This window comes from Epinephelus moara, chromosome 4 (genome assembly GCF_006386435.1).
Source record: "Epinephelus moara isolate mb chromosome 4, YSFRI_EMoa_1.0, whole genome shotgun sequence".
NCBI classification, from domain to species: Eukaryota; Metazoa; Chordata; class Actinopteri; order Perciformes; family Serranidae; genus Epinephelus; species Epinephelus moara.
The window spans coordinates 11,854,100-11,861,819 of record NC_065509.1 but is presented as its reverse complement, the minus strand read 5'-3'; the positions used below and the strand labels follow the sequence as shown (position 1 = coordinate 11,861,819).

The window sequence follows — 7,720 nt, the reverse complement described above, 5'->3', positions numbered from 1 at the left end:
ATGAAGATAGACACTGTGCATCCATCAGTGTAATGAAGACAAAGAGAGTTGTTCGGTAAGATCAAAATCCATCACATTTGCAGCACTAAGTTCAATAATCAGTTATTATTCAGAGGATATACAGTTTCACAAGTCAGGGGTGTCTATATGTAACTGGCCAGAAATACACTGTAAGCATTTCAATCTATGCCTGCAATCTATGGTCACATTCAAGTGAGATATGCAGGGAGTAATTATTAGTAAAACAGGAACTAGTTTGACAGTCATATACCACAATGACATGCATGTTGGAGTGTTAAAAAATGTGTAATGCACTTGCTCGTAGTCCTTTGATCACATCCTGCCTCATACTTATTATTATCTTAACCACACTTTAGTTGCCTCATTACTGTTGGAATAACCAAATAAAAATAATATTTGCAGATTTGTCTGATGTGCTGATGGAAAACATTGATCAAGGAAGTATCCTGTGACAAAATGCCTGAACCCATGCTTTCTATGTAAGCCCGCATACTGGCAGTGTCTTGGTGCGAGTCATTGCAGATACACGTCAGCTCGTTGGATGCTACTTTGTGTTACGAGGGGTGGATCTGATTCACAGATTGCAGTGACACCTCACAGACAGCCTATCAGGCAAGTAGTCCCTCCCTTGAACATGCATTACTTAGAGCCTTAATAAAATGTAAATGGTTGAGTTATAGAAACACCCCGTACAGTTGTCATGAGGAGGGTAATTAGTTATAGAGATGAAATCAGTTTTTTTGTACAAGGCTGTAAACATCTTTATTTCTGCTGTATATTTGGGCATCTTAACATGGGGGTCTATGGGGATTTACTCTGTTATGGAGCCAACCTCAAGGGGCCATTCGATGAACTGCAGTTTTTGGCACTTCTGTATGGGCTATGCAAATGCCCCAACGCCATGATGTGCACTGATATTATAAAATCACCAAGTCCACCAAATATTTCAACTATTTCTGGGGTGGCTATGGCTCAGGAGGTAGAACACTAATCAGAAGATAAGCAGTTCAATCCCTGGCTCCTCCAATCCGGATGTCGAAGTATCCTTGAGCAAGATACTGAACCCCAAATTGCTCCCAATGGCTGTTCCACTGGTGTGTGAGTGTGTTAAAAACTGAGTAGCAGGTGACACCTTGTATGGTAGCCTCAGCCACCAGTGTATGAATGTCTGTGAATGGGGGAATGTGGCTTGTATTGTAAAAAACGCTTTGAGTGGTCGGAAGACTAGAAAGGCACTATACAAATGCAGATCCATTTACCATTTTAACATAATTTTCACCCTAAAATTGTTTACATGTAGGCAAATAAGTGTCATTGAAAGCATTCTGAATTAACTATTAGCAGTTCATCTTTGGGATGTACCCATGAACATACAAACAACTTTCACTGGTTTACTTTGATACTAAAGAAAACTTTAAAGTGTGATGATTCTTAGGAATGTCCTGGAGTTAAAAGGTTTGTCTTACTTCCTTTGATTTTTTTTTTTTTTTTTTTGAGCAGATTCATGGGTGTTCTACCCAGTATGATGCTAAAGTGTGTAATAGAGCCGCTAGAGGATCCACTAGAGAATGGCGTGTTAGTGTCATGTATTCCCTTATCTTGGTGTGAGTCACACCAAATCAGGGGCCAAATTACAAAAACTAGCTTCCTGTTATTTCTAGAACACTGTCATGCACTTGTCTCTTTCACCTTACATAGTCTCTTTGCCATACATTTCTCTCTCTGGGCCATCACAGTTTGATAACCTCTTATCTACAGCATTGTTTTCGAACTGTACAAAAAGAAAAAAAAGTTGAAATCAATTTCTCCAATCAAGTCCAAATTATGAAGTCATGATAAATTAAGAAGCCACCCATATGTCTTTGCATTGATTAAGTAATTTACAACTTCCAGAATCACTCAACTTGTACACATTGTTTTTGTATTTGTCCTTACTGCTACCTACCTGTTGTTTGTTGGGTTTTTTCACGTTTATGTGCACATTATAGTCCTGTCTACTAAAGAACTTTATTTGTTCAGCTTTGTGGTCCTTGTTCTTTCTGAAAACAAGAAGAAAAAAAAGAGTCAAATTGCCTGTATTTGTACACATACTCAGCCAAAGTGAGTCTGATTCTGATACCGAATAGACTTGAAGCTGAATCAAACAGGCAACTCCTACAAACGACCATTCATGAACTGGCAATCTGCAGTATTATACCTTTTACCATTAGAAAGCAGGGGTGGGAATCACCAGAAGCCCTGGGCTACAATATTATCAGGATACTTAAGTCACAATACAACATTATGGCGATTTTTAAGTGTTTTGCGATATGTATTTTATATTGCTATAACATATCTTGCAATATATTACAATTTATTACCTCTGCAAATTATGTCCCCACAACAAAAGTTTGTCAGCATCTGTATATCTAATAAGATAAGAAAGTTTTCAGTCTGTTCATCCCCCTTCAATCATTTTTATTGCAGCAAATTGTATCTAGTGGGCAGAAAAAATATCGATTATATATTCTAGTAGGCTTCAAAAAGTTTTATTGATATTTGTAATATTATCAATTTATATAATGGAAAATAAACAGTTGGAGTCTGTATCGATACAACACAATACTATGCTCTGTTCCCATGTTGTCAAATACTGCGACTTCATAAGTGATTTTGGCATTAGACACTGTTGCCATCACTATAAGCAACTTTCTTGGTGATGGTGTTTTTTAATGGTGCAAAACGTGCATCAATTTACAATGCCACCGGAAGTCAGTTGTAAAGTGCACATGCTCTGGTTCACAGTTGTATTTTGGACTCACGAATGCACACGATCTGTTTCGCAAATGCACACACTCTGGTTCACAAATATAATTTTTATGCAAACTTGTAATATAAATTCAGAAATGCACATGCTCTGCTTCACAAATATTATTTTGAGGCACACTTGTAAAATAAATTCACAGATCATGCGAATCGCTGAATGTGCATTTACAAACTGCTTCTCATTTGTGAACCTCTCTACATTTGTGAGAGAAATCTGTTTGGTGAATTTTGAGACTCCACCTGACGTTGCAGGTCAACGAACGTCACCATTGGCTGATAAATCTGTCAATAAAATTTATGATTTTGATTGACAGATTCATCAGTTAATCAGGTGCGTTCGCTTTCAGCCAATCGTATGGCTCCTTACATTTTCTCCACACTTTTAAACCAATCGCAGAGCTACTAAGCTACTGCAGTGTTCAAATGGTGGAAGAGACATGGATCAATCTCAACCTGTAAGTAACACATTTATCTTATTATCCCCTCGTTGTAAATCATGCAATGTTATTGAATTATAATGAGTTGAAGCGTTCTGCTTAGCAAAGTAACATGTTTGAATGAACATAAACTATGAATACACCCTATGTAAGGAGCCATATGATTGGCTGAAAGCGAACACACCTGATTGACTGATGAATCCTTCAATCAGAATCATAAATTTGATTGACAGATTTATCAGCCAATGGTGACGTTCGCTGACCTGCGACGTCAGGGGAGTCTCAAAATTCACCACACAGATTTCTCTCACAAATGTAGAGAGGTTCACAAATGAGAAGCAGTTTGTAAATGCTCATTCAGCAATTCGCATGATCTGTGAATTTATATTACAAGTGTGCCTCAAAATAATATTTGTGAAGCAGAGTGTGTGCATTTCGGAATTTATATTACAAGTTTGCATGAAAGTTTTTATTTGTGAACCAGAGCGTGTACATTTGCGAAACAGATCATTGGCGTTTCCGAATTTATATTACAAGTTTGCATAAACATTATATTTGTGAACCAGAGCGTGTGCATTTGCGAAACAGATCGTGTGCATTAGTGAGTCCGAAATACAACTGCGAACCAGAGCATGTGTATTCGTGAGAAACCCTGCGTGAGTTCATTCATTATGAGACTGATCTGACCCCATAGCTAGGGAACAACGCAATACAAGGAGCTGGAAAGTCCCTAGTCTACAGTGAAATAAGCATCCATTGTAGAGTGGAAAACATCACTAAAGTAAATCGGATTCCTCTCACTTTGCATACACTTGTCATTCAAGCAAAGTCAACTGGTAAATGTTGCTCTTACTGATTGGTTGAAGGTATTTAGATGGCAGCACTGGTTGCTGTTGAAGGAACAATAATCATTGACAATTGAGTACCTTGACTAGAGTTTGTTAAGCACAAGTAAGGAGACCTGGAGCAACAGTGTAAAATGAGGTAGTGTGGCCGAGTGGTCTAAAGCTGTGTTTCCACTGAGCAGTACAGTATGGTACGATTGTTTTTTAATATATTTGCTAACATTAACCCCAGAAAACGTGAGCGAACATTCCGACCGGTTCATCACAAGACCGGCTGTACGTTTTATGAATGAGCAACAGAGGGTTAAATGAGCTAAATGGGTGATTTTGGCCGCTGCCTTGGTTAGTGGGTGTGAGTGTGTGTGTGTGTGCATGCGCGCACGCATGGGGGTCGTCCCTGCAAAGTAAACATTGCAGCGATGAAGTCAATGTTTACTGACAGTTACTTATATCTTGTCTTTTCACTTTATTAAGATCAGATTCTGCAGGTAAAATTACAATAATAAGGTGACTTGACTTGGACTTGACTTGACCTATTACAGGACTTGACTTGACTTGACTTGACTTGACTTGACTTGACATAACCTGTGACTTGACTTGACTTGACTTGCCCAAGAAAAAATGACTTGTAACTTACTTGAGACTTGAAGGTTAAGACTTGAGACTTACTTGAGACTTGCACATGTGTGACTTGGTCCCATCTCTGGATGATACCAATGGAACTATTGCGTCCCGTCCCCATTTTTGGTCACCCCTCTGTTAGGGTACCAAGCACACAGATCTGATACTAAAAGATGGAGCTGTGAACACTGCAGTCTGTTGACTGGTCAGTAGCGGATGGTCACTCTGCTCAGGGCTGAGTTGTGGCTGGTTTTGAGGCTCATGTAACCACTGGTCATATTGTGCAGAGTTTTGTTAGTAGACTGTAACTATAAAATATATGGATGTTTTGCTGCCTCTTGCAGCAGCTGGAGTCGGAGAAAAATATAACTTCACTCACCAGGTCGACTGCCGGGATTTTTAAGGTGGAATATTAACTTATAATGTTACTAAATGCATGAGCTGATGATGTGACTCAATCAACACACCTTAAATATTCCATATGACAATTTTTACCATTACTTAAGTTTTTATATGACATACACTGAGTGGATCTTCAAGCATTTGTAAGTATTAATTTCGGGCGGGTTATTTGAACTGCATATATTCTAATCCTCACTTGGAGAAAAAAAAGGGTCACGTAGTGTCGAGCTACAGCAACACTAATCCCCTGAGCTTGCCTGAGAGGGACTAAGTACACAAACCCATTATTTTTAAGTGTCCCATGGAGAGAGACTCTCCCTGCAGCCTAATTTATTTTGTTCTGAAAATGTCGGCGTGCAGCCTCGTTTTATTTTGTTCTGAAAATGTCGGCGTGCAGCCTCGTTCTGTGGGCGATAAACGAGGTGCAGATTTCTATCTGTGTCACCGGTAATGAGGTAATAGAGTGAGTGCTGGACAGAGCAGTAAGTGACAACAATCCCGCCCACATTTAAGGGTGCTGTTTGCAGTGGAAATGCTAGGATCTAGGTACCATGTCTGAAGGGTTACTTTCAGTCAAAGGTACCATACCAAAAGTGTTTAGTGGAAAAGGGGCTTTAGGCACTAGATTTAGTCTCCAGTCTCTGGAAGTGCGGGTTAAAATCCCACCACTGCTTACAACATCCTTGGGGAAAAAAAAAAATCTGCAACTACCCAATAGTACTCTCTTGTTTATCTTCCATTATCATGTGCTGTATCAACTCAATGGAAGTACTAAACACCAATAAGGCTCAATGCCTACATTCATTAATTCTCCATTTCTCCATTTGCCATGTTATCAGATGACAAGTGAGTTCTTTGCCGAAGTGGACACTTCCACAGGATGGAACTGGAAAAATCACTGTAAAGTACGTCACTGCAATCCTTGACCTTGACCTTCTTGGGCTTTTCCAGGATTTGAACTCTCACATGATCAAGGTTTTTATTCCTGCACCCCAAGGTTCTTCTCCTGCACAGTTCCTCCGAAAAGAAAGGGGGAAACATTCATTTCTGTGGCTCTCCTGCTCATCTGGGATTTAAACCCAGGGCCTCTCGCACCCTAAGCGAGAATCATACCTCTAGACCAATGAGCCAAGGGCAAGAGATTTCATTCTGTGCCATCCTGGCAGAAGCCTTCTACGCTCTGCAAGAAACAGGTCCAGACACGAGAATGAGGCCCTTGCAGGTAGTGTGGTCTAAGGCACTGAATTAAGGCTCCAGTCTCTCAGTAGGCGTGGGTGCAAATCCCACCACTGCCATCTGGCAATGTATGATATCATGTCGTAGTGAAGGGACTCATGTGGGAACCTGATGTTGTCCTCAACTGCATGCACCTCTTATTGGTGTACTTAAGGGTTATAGACTTGTGTGAAGCAAAAGACAAGTGGATGTTTGGATGGCTCCATGCTGAATTCAATCCATATTCACATTGCCATGGTTTAAGATGGCAAAGCAGTCATTGCCACAAGTATCTTTAGTGACATAAGCATTCATTGTGGAGTGGAGAATATCGCCAAGTTCAACATCTTTTTCTTCTCACTTTGAAAACACTTGTCATTCAAGCAATGTCAAATGTTGACCTTTGCTCTTAAGTCTGATTGGTTGAAGGTATTTAGATGGCAACACTGCTTGCTGTTGAAGGAGCAATAATCATTGACAGTTAAAGGGAAATTTCGGTTTATTTCAACCCGTCTCCTATCATCCTAAATTTGTTTCAAGTGACTAGTGACATAGAAATAATAGTTAGCATGTTAGCCGTTAGCCTAGATACAGCCGTAGCGTCAGACCTGTTAAAACTTAATTGAACGGGCATCCTTTCAAGTGCAAAGTTAGTCCACTTAACAAGCTTTTTCTCCACAAAGACCGCCTCACATCGTTAGGATAAATGTCAGAGAACATATAGAAAACGACATGTAAACGTGTTGTCTTACCCTACCGGTGTGGTGCCATGTTTGTTGTTTACCATTTAGCTAAGGCTGCAACCGGTCCCATTACTTGCAACAGAGGTATTCCTCTTCTGATGGCCGCCGTTATTTATTTGAGCCAGAATACACTGACGAAGAGCTTAGTGAAATTGAAGAATGGAGGAGGAGAGAGAGACACATCAGGTAACGTTAGAGGACGACAGAGGAGGAATAGCTGCTGGAAGGATTTAGCTCTGGAGATCGGTGGTGTAACGTTACCTGTGAATGCTGTACCCCAATGCCCACAGAAGAGGAATACCTCCGTTTGGTGGACTAACTTTGCACTTGAAAGGATGCCCGTTCAATTAAGTTTTAAAAGGTCTGACGCTACGGCTGTATCTAGGCTAACGGCTAACAAGCTAACTATTATTTCTATGTCACTAGTGACTTGAAACAAATTTAGGACGATAGGAGATGGCTTGAAATGAACCGAAATTTCACTTTAACTACCTTGACTAGAGTTTGTGAAGCACCACTGAGCAGAGCAGGAGCGATACTGAAAAAATAAGGTAGAGGGACTAAGTGGGAGGATGCTTCTATCCTTTCCACCCACACTCAATTTGCCATGTCATCAAATGACTGAGGTTTC

At 40.1% G+C, this 7,720-nt stretch overlaps 1 non-coding gene across 1 annotated transcript; it reads right to left on the bottom strand.

The window, feature by feature from the left end:
• Positions 1 to 6,189: 6,189 nt before the first annotated feature.
• trnap-agg (transfer RNA proline (anticodon AGG)) lies at positions 6,190 to 6,261 on the bottom strand. Its single transcript has one exon. It is a non-coding gene; the product is annotated as a tRNA-Pro (tRNA).
• Positions 6,262 to 7,720: the final 1,459 nt, after the last annotated feature.